This window comes from Emydura macquarii, unplaced genomic scaffold (genome assembly GCF_026122565.2).
Source record: "Emydura macquarii macquarii isolate MOO-44397 ecotype Brisbane River unplaced genomic scaffold, CSIRO-AGI_Emac_v2 contig_2768, whole genome shotgun sequence".
Classification (NCBI taxonomy): domain Eukaryota; kingdom Metazoa; phylum Chordata; order Testudines; family Chelidae; genus Emydura; species Emydura macquarii.
The window spans coordinates 23,569,076-23,584,917 of NW_027132905.1; the positions used below are offsets into that span (position 1 = coordinate 23,569,076).

Sequence of the window (15,842 nt, forward strand, 5' to 3'; positions counted from 1 at the left end):
CAGATGTCTGTCTGACTTAAGTGTTCTTCCACTCCTACTGGCTTCTCCCCTTCTTTTTAAAATGGCGACCACCCCTTTGTACATGCTCCACCTTCTCCCAAATGTACCACAGTACCTATTAAATCCTCTTCTTTCTACCATCTTCAACCAAGCAATAAGAGGCTGAAGTTCCCTTTGCCTAGTGGGACCTGTGCATGGAACTGGAAATACTTCAAGGAAGCTACTTCTGGGGCCCTGGACCTAAATCTTCCACAAGTAGCCTATATTTAGCTTCCAGGAACTCTCTCCTACATTTCCTGTATATTATTGGTACCAACATACAAAATGACAACCAGCTCCTCTCCAGCACTCTTTAAGACTGTGTAAGTGTTTTGTGATGCCTGTTGGGAGCAAAGGTAAGGTAAATCAGCAAGTAGTTGTTACAATAATCACTGTTATGGTTGCTGGGCAAGCCGCACCCGTGAGTCCTCTCTGGTCTCTGAGGTCACTCACTTCAGATCCCAAGCTGCATGCCTTTGGGTGGAATCCTGTGATTCTCCCATACTTAGACTGGATTTGTCATCTGTTCTGAAGTGGACCCACTGAACAATATCCCTAAATCATATATTTAAACAGATCTGTCCCACTTCTTTCAGCTCAGCAACTCTGGTCTCTCTGGACAATGAGCTGTTTGCACGGGGTGTAAAAATATAAACCACTTGGCCACAAAGGAAGTACTCTGACATCCTGCATTCTGTGCAATAAATTGGGTAGCACCCATCCTGATAAGTTTGTTGCTGGTCTCCTGTAAAGTAAGATTGTTATTTTTAACTCTGAGTAGAGATGGATTTAACTTTTGTCGTCTGTTAATTATTCAGGGGAAAGGTCTTAGTTTAAAGGCTTTTAATTTCTCAGTCTACCAACCCTATTAATCATTAAATTTAGAGCCTGCTTCACCTTAACTCCTAACTCCCACTTAATCCAAGCTCCTTTGTGCTCCTCCATCTGTTGCCTATTCACTCTGTGTGGGGCCTCTCTTCATTCAAGGTGAGAGGAGGCAGAATCTGGCCCTAAAGACTGTTGGATGATGTCTCAGGTGGAGTGCCCAAAAACTGCTCTTCTGTTTCTTTATGTAGCTCCCTCCTTGGTGTAGGCTTACACTTATTTTAATGCACAACATTTGGGGATCATCTAGGTATCCTTTTCTAATTAAGAGTACAATATTAAGATAGGGAACTTCTTAATCAGAAATGTGTTCACAAACAGACTTGCAATGAAATGCCTAAATTATATTTCTGTTCCAGCATAGACAAACACTTCAGTATATCTTCGTTTTCTGTGGTGTTCTTAGAATATTTAAGCAGACTGGCATTTCAACCTGAAGCAACATTTCAAAAAATTAATGAGGGTCTGTCTGATGGCTACAAAAGAATATTGGTTAAATGAGTTCTCCATGAATGACATAGCAATACAGATGCTTATATAAATGCACTGTGGTGACACAAAAACTTTAAGTAGGACTCTAGTCCTGTTCAAGAACACTTTAAGGTTTTGCCATGACCATAAAAATCTGATTCTAGGGCCCAATCCTCCTCTTATGCTGGCATAAATCAGAACAAACTCCACTGAAATAATACTGTTACACTAGCGTATGGTCAGAATTGAGCCCCATGAACCTAAATACAGCCATAATTACAAAATTCTGATCACACTTAAGGCTTTTTGTCTCCTCTAAATTATACAGGCTAGATACATTTTATTGTCTTAAGACCACAGACCCACTTGTCATTCCACATCTTCATACCCCCTGCTTTGCTGAAGTCTTTCTCATTCAGTGTTCATTGCTCATAGCTTTCTCTCACATGAGATGTCCTTGCTCACTACTCTTAATACTACATGTAAAACGTATTTCAAGTCTCTGAGGAAACTCCCTGATATGGCTACATTAAATGCACTATCCAAATACAAGCCTGTTCTTGCACAGTTCATAAACTTGTTTCTTGTATTTGGAATCATATTTTAAAGCATAATTTTAAAAGCAGGAAATTAAAGATCAAAATAGATTTGTGCATAGCATACATAGGCTAAAGAGGATAAACAGTCTATTTGGTGAAATGTTATAGGATTTATGTTGTAATGATAAATGGGATGTGAATGTGTATGTGTAATTAACAAACCCTTTTAAAGATTAAACCTCTCCATTCAAACTCTACAAATAAATGGCCTTCTTGTTGAAGATGATGGCATACTAAAGGGACCCAACCCTTCACTGGCAGGGGGAAGGACTGGATAACCTGATAGGCCTCTTCCATTTCTAACTTCTGTAAACTTTATTAACACAGGGGCTGCTCGTTTTGAAAAGCAAACCATTTTCACAAAAATAACCAGTAGCTCTTCAATGGGCTATCTGAAGCAGAGACTTACAGAAAGTGTTTACTATTATATGTGTGTGTGCAGCACATAGTTGGGGGATTATTAATCAATATAGTAAAATTCTACTTACTTGGAACTCCTGTTATGGATTCTGTTAAGCAAGTCTCCCCATCTAAGGTACTCGCAAATCTGATGAGTGACACATCACATGCTTCCCATGAAACACATGAATGTCTAATTACTGAAGGAATTGAATCAGTAATACAGAGTGTATGTACATTTTAAGTGGTGAAGAATGGTACAATGGACCTATTCAGAGGTTCACTACAAAACTCAGTGCAAAAGGTTTATATTTTTTCCTAAAAAATGAGTTTCAACAATGTGTAATTTACTAAAATATTGACATTCAGACAAGTAAGAGCTGAAGGAAAATACATGCAAGGTGTAGCCCAGATGTCTTCAAAGTGTGGGGCATGCTCCCCAAGGGAGCATGGAGGAATGTTGTGCGGGACACGGAGAAGCCCCTGCTGCCCCAGGGCTCCGAATGGGGAAGCCCCACCAGTCTGCTGCAGTCCTCAGCCCTGACTGTGGCCCCACTCCCAGCCCACCTGTGGGGGACATGGACAGGAGTAAGGGGGGGTGTGGGGTGAAAAGTTTGGGGACCACTGGTGTAGACTGTCCATTGTGGGTGAAACTTACCCATGGTGTGGAAGGTCAGCAAAGCCTTCTGCACCTCTTGAACCCTGTGTGGTGAGTGTTCATGCACAGGCACAGTGTTCATGCAGAGGTGAATCTGGTGGGCAAAGATCAGTCTGGATATCTTTATTGTTTTACACCTGTCTTTAAAAACATTGTACACTACACTCTGTTGCATGGCTTAAACTACAGTTGATGTATCCAAGGGCTCTGTGAGACAGTTAAAGGATTTTTCTTTACTCTGAAGAATGTCAGTTACTAGCTTTTACAACCAGGAGAAATCTGCTTGCTTGCAGTGTAAATGAAAGCATTGTTACTAACTTCTGAGTAGAGATCTTAGAGAATTCGCAGTCTGAACAATTGCATCCACGGTGTCTTTGCATGGGTAATTGGAAGGGGACAAAAACTTCATTTGGCTTGTCTGACAAGGCAGCTTAACTGGTGAAAACATGCAGGCTTCAAGTGTAGATGCTTTCTCAAATTAGTTTCTTGTGCAAAACATTTTGCTAGATATGATTCCAATACTTGGTTTTCTAAAAACAGAAAAATTGTAAATATAAATGCTTCAGAAATTCTTCTAACTAAAAATCTAGAGTAACAACCAAGTTCTCACCATAAGTACTACCATATCAAGCATGCAAACACAGAATAATATTAACTCTTGATGCAACACTGTAGCAAAATTTAATTCCAGTGTGCATAGGAATAGATGAGCCTCTATGGGTAGGGGAATTCTGAAGCTAAGAAATAGGGAGGAAGAAAAGATGAAGTGGGTTGGAGGACAGGCTGTTTCAGGGGTTGGTAATCCAATAGGACAAATAACTGAACCTTAGGTAATCAATGGCTCTGACCTAGCAGGGGAAAATCCACAACTGTGAATACCTCGTAGAGTTCTGCTACCTTCCAGACTGTAAACTGACCGACTCTGAGGATTTTAGGCCAGGTTTCCAGTAGGAATTTTTACCTGTATAATAATGCTGGTTAGGGTTGTCAATCGTTTTACTACATTTTGTATATTAGCAAAAATCACAGGGTGGATGCAGTTATAATGGCAGAAAAGCTAAATGGAGGAAAAAAGGCTTGTCTTATTCAAAATAAGTGTGTCCACGCAGAATTATAGTGATATGGCTCTGTTTGTACAGTGCCTAGCATGATGGGGTTCTGGTCCATGACTAGGGCTCCTATGTGCTACAGTAACACAAATAATAAAATACCTCAGTACATTTATCTATTTTGTAGACAAGCCCAAGTCAGAAGGGGTGTGTCAGTGTTTGTCTGTGTAAAAGGTGGCTTATTTTGTTGTGATGGAGCTTTGAATGTTCATTGGCCAGTTGGAACATCTTATTTGTATGCTGGTTTTTATAACCAGCATGGAGAATTGGAATCTCATCCTGACTTGTCAGAGCACCTGCTCAGGAGTGTTGGTGCCATTAACATTTGCTTCTTTGTGGGGACTTAAGATTGTTTTTTGATACTTGAAGGCGAGTCAGAGGAGAATAGAAATAAAACCCCGTCTTCTTGGATTGAAATCTAAATTCAGAAATTCTTGACCTATAGGTAGACTTCTGTTAGCCTTTTTTTTTTTTTTTTTTGGTGTGAGGTAGCCTTGATACCCTAGCAATTCTGGGTTTATAGGTATCAGCATTGTGACTTCCTCATGGTTGCACACTGCTTCAGAAGCCAATCTCCAACCTTTCTCCAAGCTTTTTTTAAAGCAATAGTATTTGATAGTGACTCCTCTTGCAGTGTGTTCAGAGATATGAATGATGAAATGTAGATTGGGGTTAGTTTAGAATCAAACACTTCTAATTAGCATCCATTTTATATGAGCTGCCTCTTCTCCCTTCTTTCTACCCTTACACCAACACCTTGTCTATGCTAGCAAAAATGAGATCTGTAATGCTCCATCAGTGCAACCACCAATATTAGGAATGATAGACGCTATAAGGTAAAGTGTCTAAATCAGTGGTTCTTAACCTGAGTTCGATCGAACCCCAGGGGTTCGGTGAGTCAGTCTCAGGGGTTCGGCGGAGGTGTGTGTGTGTCCATTCCGTTCACCAGGGTTGCCAGGTGCATTAATATACTTTTGGCATTCACACAATACTTTTATGGCATTTTCAATGTTTCACCATAAGAAACTGAAGGATATTGACGAATATTTATGGCAAATTCTAAAATTTGTTGCATAATTTATGGCAAAAAATGCCATACATGGCATGACCTGGCAGCCCTGCCGTTCACCCCACTCGTATGATTCGTGACGTCACGCTCCGCACGGCCATCATTGGCTGCTCGCTTGGCCTTGATATCTGTGCTGCAGAGAACTTGGTCGCTCAGTAGTCGACTTGTGACTGTCGTGATTGTACATCATTTGTGATTTCCTTTTTAATATTCCAATCCCTTCGTACTATGTCGAGCAAAAAAAGAAAGTGGTCGGACGAATACGTACAATATGGATTCACGTGTATAACGGAATGTGATGGGAGTCAGCGTCCTCAATGCATGATTTGCAATGCCAAGTTGAGCAATTCTAGTCTAGCACCGGCAAAACTAAGGGAACACTTCCTAAAGCTGCATGGAGATGGGAAATACAAGAACACAACGCTTGCTGAATTCAAGGTGAAGAGAGCCAGATTCGATGAAAGGGCTACTCTGCCTGTTCTCGGCTTTGTACCCATCGACAAACCGATCTTAACAGCATCATACAAAGTTGCGTACCTGATCGCAAAGCAGGGAAAACCACACACCATTGGTGAAATACTCGTAAAACCAGCTGCGTTGAAGATGGCGAATATCATGCTGGGAAAAGCTGCTGAAAATAAGTTGTCCCAAATTCCTCTTTCAAATGACACCATCAGCAGCAGAATAGATGACATGAGCAATGACATCTTGGCTCAAGTAGTTGCAGATCTGATATCAAGCCCAGCAAAATTCAGCCTCCAACTCGACGAGACCACCGATGTTTCCAATCTAAGCCAGTTTGTTGTATTTGTGCGCTATGTGAAAGACGACATGATAAAGGAAGATTTTTTATTTTGTAAGCCTCTTACAACAACAACTAAGAAACTTGTGGATGACTTCTTCAGAGCAATGATCTTTCGTGGGATATGGTTTCTGCAATTTGTTCGGACGGAGCTCCAGCCATGCTGGGACGAAACTCTGGTTTTGGTGCGCTGGTGAAAGTCGATGCTCCACACATCATTGTTACGCACTGTGTTCTGCACAGGCATGCGTTGGCAACAAAAACCTTGCCTCCAAAACTGGCAGAAGTATTAAAAATTGTAGTGGAATGTGTGAACTATGTGCGAAATAGTGCTCTGAAGCACCCCATCTTCAAAGAGCTGTATAATGAAATGGGCTCTGAATTCGAGGTACTTCTGTACCATTCTAACATTCGGTGGTTATCCCAGGGAAAGGTGCTGAATCGTGTTTTTGCCATGCGTGTGGAATTAGCCCTGTTTTTGCGAGAGCACCAACATTGTCATGCAGATTGCTTCGAAAATTCTGAGTTCATTCTCATATTGGCGTACATGGCCGATATCTTCGATGCTCTCAATCATCTCAATCAACAGATGCAGGGGGTGGAGTCAACATCATCGAAGCGGAAGAAAACCTGAAGGCTTTTCAAAAAAAGCTACCGTTATGGAAACAACGAACAGAGAATGATAACTTCGCAAACTTTCCCCTGCTGGACGACTGTGTAAGTAAGATCGAAGACATGTCTGGAATCGGAGACATTTCTGTACCCGGGGAACAGAAGCAAGCAATTGCCATGCACTTAGATGAGCTCGCAAAGTCTCTCGACGGATACTTCCCCATCAGAGAGTCATAACCAGCATGGGTGAGACAGTCGTTCACGTTTAGTGTTGCGACAGCAGATGTCAATGATGAGTACCTCGACGAAATCATTGAACTTCAGCAGAGCCAGGTTCAAGAGCAGCTCTTCAGAACAACAACGCTCTCAACGTTTTGGTGTCACCAAATCATACCGTACCCTCTTATTGCTAAGAAAGCCCTTGAGATACTCATACCGTTTGTTACAACATATCTTTGTGAGCAATCCTTTTCGAGGATGGTAGACATAAAAACGAAGAAAAGGAACAGACTTTGTTGCGAAAATGATATGAGAGTGGCACTTGCCAAGGTGAAGCTGCGCATTTCTGAACTTGTCTCTGAAAGGCAACAGCAAAAGTCACATTGATTTGCAGTAAATATTCATTGAGTTATGTTTTTGTTTTTGTGTGACATTCATGTTTTGTTGGTTTTGTTCTTTGAACACAGTGATTTTATGTGCAACTGATGCATGGTTCATTTTGTGCACTAATAAAATATATATATCTATGTTTTGAATTTGGAAAAAAAAAACATTTTATTTTTCCAACTATGAAGGGTTCGGTGAATGCACATATGAAACTTGCGGGGTTCAGTACCTCCAACAAGGTTAAGAACCACTGCTCTAAACAGTCACAGGTGGTGTTTTTACACTAACCACCATAGAAATAATAGAATGAGAAAAATGTTTGCACTACTGTTGGGTACTGCTTCATTTAACCCCTGTGTACCAAACTGATTCTTCATGGTATCTGGTTTTGATAGTTTAATGGATTTACTGTGGCAGACCCATATGAAAGTGCTTATGGCGTGATGGGGCTAATTATATTTGCGGTGGGTAGTTTAGTGCTTTGAAAGGTGTGTGGGCTTGATTGCCATGCAGTAATTATGAATGACATGATGATTAATGAATTTGTGGAGGGAGACATAGATTTATATATGGAATTTATTTAAATGTGAATTGCTGTACCTTGCTAATGTATAATTGCCCCGATCATGTTTTTAGCTTAATTAACTGAACTTATGATTGCATCATGGGATGCAGTGATAGCAGTAAACTTTCTTGAAGACATAAAAAGCTTTATTTGTTACCAGATAATAAAACAGTCACCCAGTGCTGAACGGGCTGGCTGCCATTACACCACCTCAAAATATGTACCAGAAAAATATTTTTTTAAAAAAGGGCTGGAAACAGCACAGGTATGACCCAAACCTCCTACCACTACATGCTCCCTGACCATGTGTTCTTTTTTTCCCTTCCTTCTCCATTTTCTATGCACTTTGGTGTTGGGGAAGGGGCTGGAGGTATCCACAGGAGAGAGGTTGAAGAAAGTAGGCTGTATGACATTTGACTATCTTGCCCATCTGCTCATGAGGCTTGAGTGCATGGGCCACCCTGACATGGAGTTGTCCAGGTTACTGCGTGCCTGAGGGTACGTTGCAAGGGGAACAAGCCGTGGTGAGGAGGAAAAAGCAAGAGAGAATCAGAGAGTGCTCTTGCAGTCATGATGAAAATGAGTTGCTGAAACAGTTCTCTCTGTTGGGCTCTGTGCTCCTCCCTTAGCCACCATTCCTGTTCCGGGAACTGCTTTGCAAGTGCTTGTTCCCCCACTGAACTGCAAACCTCTATCTTGGTGGCGAGCATCAGCCTTTCCTCCTGCCTGTCAGCATGCCGTTGCTTCAGTCTTGCATCCCTCTGCTTCTGGTATAGGACCTGCTGGTCTGCCCTCTTAAGAACATCGATCTTAACAAAACTTAATCATGAAAACACTTTCTTTTGGAACGGTCTGTGAAGGCACTTAGGGCCAGGGAACGAGTTCTTGATGAACAGTGGGCAGTAAAGGAAGAGGGGCCTGAAACAGAACCAGAAACAGACTGTTATTGCCTAAAGTAGCTCAGTGGAGGAGCACAGAATTAATTCTTGTGGAATCTCAAGGACATAAAATGTTACATTTCTAAACTGAACCAAAGGGGATGCTTCAGTCCACATACTCTTTCTGGACGCATCCTTGTTAATGGCAGTTACAGAGTGGCGGGACAATAGTAAGGTTAAAATTACAATCTTTTTTTCTGTTTTATAAAAAAATTTATAAATAATTAGCATATGAATTGTGTGTGGGGAGTGTGGGTAGTGTCCTTGCTGCAAAAGGCTTCTATCATTTCACGCGTTTCATACTTTGTAGGCCATAACTATTCTTGTGTGCTTTATTGGCAAAGGGAAATGTTGTTCCAAGCTGCTGGTGAGAAACTTGCAGTGTTTGCAACAGAAGTATTCAACATACTGCATATCTGTGAATGGAGTGGGCTAGTCATCTATTGAGGGGGGCCTGGAAAATACACTCTTCCCCGTAATGTGAAAAACTGTCTGGAGTTCCTGCTTCAGGAAAGGTTTGCAGTTAGCAGCAGCCAGAATGGGTCAGAATCCATGAGGGAATTAACGGGATGCTTATCCTGTGAATGCTGCATGCAAATACACACAACTCTATAGTGTTCCTCTTTCCAGCACAGTTCTGGGCAAAAACTGACAACCTACTCGTACTTGGGAGAAATGATTTTGTGATCTGCAGACTGCATGGACTACTTCTAACTGAAATGGTCTAGATTTGGAAATAGAAGACCGTTTCCCAAACACACACACCGAGTTCGCTGTTTCCAGGCAGCTCCATAGACTAAGGAGAAGTGATTACAGAGTGGCAAATTTCAAACCCTTACTACTGAAAGGAAAACATGAATGACCCTAGCAAACATCTGTGACCTTACACTGAAAATACCCCTGACAGCTTTTTATGAATTTCCCAGTCTGAAATTCCCAGTTGCCATTTTGAACTCCCTGTGGTGCTGAGGGGCAGGAGAGGGGGTGCAAAAGTGCGGTGATAGAATCTGTCATTGGTGGACACATGCTGGTAGCCAGGGCTTATCATAACTTTTGCATTGCTTCTTAGAGCAGAAATCCCTCCCATTACTGTAATAATAAACTGTAAATTGGAGTCAAAACTTACTGGGCTCTGGGGAGGCTTCTGTCTCCATTGGATTTGTTCAGGGCTTAGCAGTCAGCTGTTCCTTGAGATGGGGTGGGGGGTGAAGATCAAACAGCTCTTCTGAATAGGGACCTAGAATTTACTGTTGATCATGATCCACAGCCTGCTCTGGGACTGGTTACATAAACAAAGTCACTTCATTCAGCCTCATTCAGCAGCAAGCCTGCTGCTTGCTCCCATCAATCCCCGTGCTGGATTCAGAGACCAGCAGGGTACCATCCCAGCTGACCAGGTCGTCATGAAGCGTGGTTGGCTCTGTGCTGGACGTGGTGCCCAGCATCCCGTCAAACTCCTCAGAAAAGAGACATGTTGTTGCAAGTTGTCCGAGATGCAGCTCTTGTCCCTGGTCTTTTGATACTTGATTTTCAGCCTCTTAATACACTCCCTGCGCTGATCACCTGTCAGTTAAACTGGTAGCTTTGCAGATTTTCTGCTGGTACAAGTGGTTATTCCTGGTGCTTTTGCTGTAGTCCACTTTTACTGGGCTTGCACCAGAGATTCACCAAAATGTGGCTGTGTTCCAATGACCATGAAGCAGCACGCTTCGCAAAAGCCTTGCTCTGCTCAGTCTCCATTGCAAACCCAGGAGGCGCTCCAGTAGTGTGCTTGCCACTTGATAATCAGACCTGAGATGCTGCTTTACTCCAAAAGGGTGTGACTTTCGTTTTCAATAGTCAACCGGAGATTGTTGGGATAGAGAAGACGAAGGAAGTTGGCCAGTGCAATTGTGGGATACTTCTCATCTGGCAGACTCCCAGGACACAAGTCAAGCAAGTCTGTGCCTACACTGCAAAGCAATAGGGCTCGAACACTTGGTCCTTTGCTGTGTGTTTGTTACGTTAAATGGCCTCCGGAAATGTCCCACAATGCCAATCCTGACCACTCTGCACATCCGTTTGCATTCGGCTGCTCTGCAGCCACCTGCCCCTCCCTCTTTGCAATCGCAGGAAGTGCTGAAATTTTTGTTCCACTTCCTGCTTGATTGGCGTGGAGAACTTGCATCTCACCTTCTCAGGTGACTGACAGCTCCATGCAGCAAATGCTCTCCCGCTTGGAGCACACCAGAGCTGCTGGACCTGATCAGTATTTGTGGGGAGTCTGCCTTGCAGTCCCAGCTCCACTCTAGCTGAAGGAACTTTGATATCTATGGCCAATTTCTCATGCCATGGCAGAGAAGGGTTATGAATGAGACACACTGCAGTGCCGAGCTAAAATCAAGGAGCTGCAGCAGAGCTACCAGAAGGCCAAGGAGGCAAACTGTCGCTCTGGTGTGGAGCCAATAAGCTGCCGATTCTACAAAGAACTGGAAGCCATCCTCAGCGGGGACCCCACATTCACCCCCAAGACACTCGTAGACACCTCTGCAGCCTCGGGATCACAGGATAGTGAACTACACCCCAACGAAGAGGTAATCGACAAGAGAGTGGAGCTGGAGGATGACCCAGAGCCGGGAAGCAGCTGATGTTGGAAGTCAGGAGTTGTTCTCCATCCCAGAAGGATACAGTCAGTCCCAGCCCTTCAGCTCAGGTGGTCAGGAGGCAGGAACGGGGAGCTCTGGTAAGTATTTGGAGGCTGATGCTGCTCGTGTATTGGAGGCATGGGGTCCTTAGGTTAGCTAAAACATAGAAGTCTTGGAAGCGATAGAAATGTACAGGAGTAGGTGTGTTTGCATGTGCTTTCCCGTTCCCTTGCGCATCTAGGCAGTGGGCAGCGCATCTACACATCTACTGGGGGATGTAAGTATCAAAGCTTGCTGCATTTTTAACGTTGTCCTGTAGGCTTTAATTTTAATCTACTCCGGCCAGATTGCACAGATGAGACCCACAAGAGTGTCTGTTCCTTTTTGGAAATCCCACCTGAGGTTCACACATGCAGGGTTGAATGGTGCCATTTTGTCCAAGTATTCATTGTTGTGGTCTCTTGCATAACTGTATACTCAAACCATTTTTAAAGGTTATATTGCTTATCCATTTGTATACATTTAAAGTACATTAACAAAAATACAGCTTAATCCCACTCCCACTGAAGTCAATGGGAGCAGGATTAGGTGTTTAGAAATAAGCATAAAGACAATTTACAATCTGTCTGGTAAATCTATGACAAGTACCTCCATCTGGCATCCTCTCAACTGTTCTTCTTAACAGTCTAGGAGTGGCTGCTGTCATAGCGACCCAAGGATTCCCTCTGTGCCAGAGCAGAGTCGGACGGGACCTTAGTTTGGGATTAAACCCTTGATTAATTGCATGATAGCGAGTGATGCTACAGGCTTAATAGCTGAGCTACTTCTGCCATTAAAGTAATGCAAATTACCAATTTCAGTCTCTCAACCTTTTCTACACTTTAAAAGTGGGCCTGGCTTGATTTTGGGGGGTGAATTTCTAGACTAAAATCTGTGCAGTCTCAGGTTGATGCAAATATTTCTTTATGTTGCAAGTGTCAGAAAATTTTGAGGGTTAAAATCAAACACTGACCAAACTTTAAATTAGTGATGTTGTGCATGCAACTATGGGTCACATAATTGGTTTACTTCTTGGAAATCTGTGGCTTTAACAGATATTCAAATATACTGAGCACAAATACCTTGAATATTTGCATTGGACTTGCTACTTCTTGCTATGTCTATGCACACAGTTTCAAATAGTGAGGTGCATGAAAGCATAAATCCGAATGTTTTGGCAGCTGAATAGCAATATACTGCTGGCCTGCATACTTAAAGTATTGTACAGTTATCCTGTGTTGTAAATATGCAACAAATATTATTGAATAATTATCTCTAAGTTATAATATACGCTGATTTTTCTCTGGTATCTCTCCCTAGTTCATGCCTGTCCTTGAACTCCCAACACAAGCACATGTGCAGGCACCCAAACACACAAGAATGGGCCACAATTAAAGTAATTCCTGTGTTTTCTAAGGCCCTTTAGGGTGTAAATTCCCTCAGAAAGGAAGAGGAAGGAGGTGGGGCTGTGGTCCACTGCTCTTCCGACACTGGCCAGCAGATCTGGTTTCATAAGGGACCATATACTGCATTCCATAAAGGGAAGTAACAGCAGGGGTCTATGGGGAGCACAATGGCTCTGGGAAACCCCACTGGAGCAGGGTGGCTCCAGTCACAGCCCCCAATCCAGGGCTTTGACTGTCTCATATAAAGCTCTAGGTTTGTTAAACACCTTAAATGATGCACACCACTGGGCTGTGACTGAAATGAGTTTTCTGGGCATCAAGCTGTCAGAACTATTGCCTTTCCTGTCTGACCAAGCTAATGGAGCAGTGGAGGCAAAAAACCCAACTAGCTTCAAGACTCGATACATTTATGGAGGGAATGGTACGAGGAAACTGTCTACAATGGCATGAAGCTAATCTGCAACTGCTAGCAGCAAGTATCTCCAGTGGCCAGCGATGAGACATTAGCTGAGGAGGGCTCTGAGTCACTACAGAGAATTCTTTCCCAGGTGTCTGGGTGGTGGGTCTTGCCCACATGCTCAGGATCCAACTGATTGCCATATTTGGGGTTGGGAAAGAATTTTCCCCCAGATCAGATTAGAAGAGACCATGGGGTTTTTTCACCTTCCTCTGCAGAATGGGGCATGGGTTGCTTGCAGGTTTAAACTAGTGTAAATAGCAGATTCTCTGTAACCTGAAATCTTTAAATCATGATTTGAGAACTTCAGTAACTCAGCCAGAGATTAGAGCCAGGAGGGGTGGATGAGGTTCTGTTGCCTGCAGTGTGCAGGAGGTCAGACTAAGGTCAGAAGGGACTATCATGTCATCTAAAGTCTATGAGTCTATCTTGTCCTGCTGATGGGTGGGTCAGCCTGTTAGTTGTCTGCTTTGGGGTTGTATGTTAGGGAAGCCCCGAACAGCTGCAATGCTTAAAGATAGGCCTGATCAGTTCTCTGTAGAAATGTGCTATTAAGCGCACAGTGGGAATTGTGACTGCAGGCCTTTTGTACAGTCACAATATCATGATCAGTTTTTTCCTCCTACTATGCCACCTTCCTGTTAGCTCCTACAGATAAGTATTTTGTTAACTTTAAAGTGCACTGTAGATATATTAAAGGGCTTGTCCTCATCCTCTATTCAGCAGAGCCATGGTACTATTTGGATTCTGGCCCATGGGTAAAAGCCCCATCCCCAGCCTAAGGGGAGGAGCTACTGAGCCCGACACTCAACTGATTGCAGGGGACAACAAATGGAAAAAAGAGGAACAGGCATTAAGGTCAAAGGGCTAAACGGAGGGAACCTGAAGGGGACACCAAGCAGAGAACCCCAGACAGCACCCACTGCTCCTCAAAAGTAGCTAAGGAGTCAGCGGACGCAGCCCAGAGGAACTCTGCCCGGATACGTGATTGGACGGAGGAATGGAAATAGGCCCCACAGTGGCAGAGCACCTCCTCAGCCAACATCCTCTCCCTGACGTTATAGATGGCCACCTTGGTCAAAGCGAGGAGGAGGTTGACGAGGAGGTCCCGCAACTTTGTGAGGCCACGAATTGGGTGTGCATATATCAGAAGGTGTGAGAAGTGCAGCCAGAACCTCAGGAGGAGGTTCTGGAGGAGCTGGAATAGGGGCTACACCATGGTGCGCTCCAGATATACGTGCGCCAGGGTCTGCCTCACACTGCAAAAGGGACAGGTATTGGGATGAAGGGTGAACTGTGCCAGGTACACGCCTGTGCTCACAGCTCCATGAAGGAGCCGCCAGCTAATATCCATGACAGGTGGTGGAACCAAGGTGGAATACAGACTAGCCCACCAGAGTTCTTTACCCTCTACGGTTGGTAATTGGGAAGTTATGCTTAACTATTGGAATAACTCCTTGGTCTTCCTAGAGGCAGGTAATATTCATCAGCTCTGAAGAGGAAGGTGTTTACCAGCCTAGGTAGCCAATTCAAAGCAAATAACAAAGCTTAGCTTTACTGGCTCAATGGAATGTGACAGGTTGATCTTGTATCCAGGATACATAGAGGGCGGGAATATAAACAAGGGCCTATTGCTACATTCTTGGAATTTCACTTCAGCTGGGGAGACAGGAGGGAAGTGAACATAACCTTGAACTACTTGCAAATTCTTATTGAGATAAAAAGGTGCAATCAGTGAGCACATTCTTCCTAAAGAAATGCACTTTACACTACCTAACTATACTATCAGTGACTGCTATATCTGTAACAAACTGCTTCTTATTAGAGGTCCTGTAACCTTCGTAGGGAGTTATTTTCTTCTGTAGCTCGTGGAAGGTGGTTATAAGCATTCCCGTTACTTTAAAGTGCATTTTGCCAGTAGGAATGGATCCAAGTGACTGTCTCTTAAACATTTTTAAATGAAGTACAGTAATCTGATAACAAAGTGTACTATGGGGGGACATGGCATCTGGGCAAGGTCAGAATGCTAGAGGAGATAGCAGTCAAGATAGAAGGAGTGTGTTCATTGTATTGTAGACTAGCTATGGAAAACCCAGTGCACATCCCAGCTGTGGTACGTAGCTTCATAAGAGAAAATATAGGACCTGCACTGAGCAGTGGGAGAAAGCCCCTTCTCTATCAATACATCCAAAAATGATCAAACTTGTACCACTGATCCTTAAGTATGTACTTATCTTCTAAGATCTAGCTCTGCTGGTTATCTCAACCAGTATGGGGAGAATCGTCGTACTAATCCCTTCCTAAAAATGCTTTCTACTCAATGTTTGAAGAGCCACTAATGTTCTCTTTAAGTTCCTCCCATTCCCACTATTGTATTTATCAACTTGCTTTCAGCAGTGGTGACTTATTGCTTACTAATTTACCACAAAATTGCTTGTGATAATCTCCCAGAACTATGCAATGTGTGCGCACATGACAATCCTGTTTGAATAGCAGTAACTTGGGCAATGTCACTACCAGGACAACTCATGACCAATAACTTGTCACTACTGTGTGCATATGGG

At 43.2% G+C, this 15,842-nt stretch overlaps 1 protein-coding gene across 1 annotated transcript in view; it reads left to right on the forward strand.

Annotated features, from left to right (window-relative positions):
• WWC1 (WW and C2 domain containing 1) overlaps window positions 1-15,842 on the forward strand; it is a 130,400-nt gene that overhangs the window by 15,718 nt on the left and 98,840 nt on the right. The window lies entirely within an intron of this gene.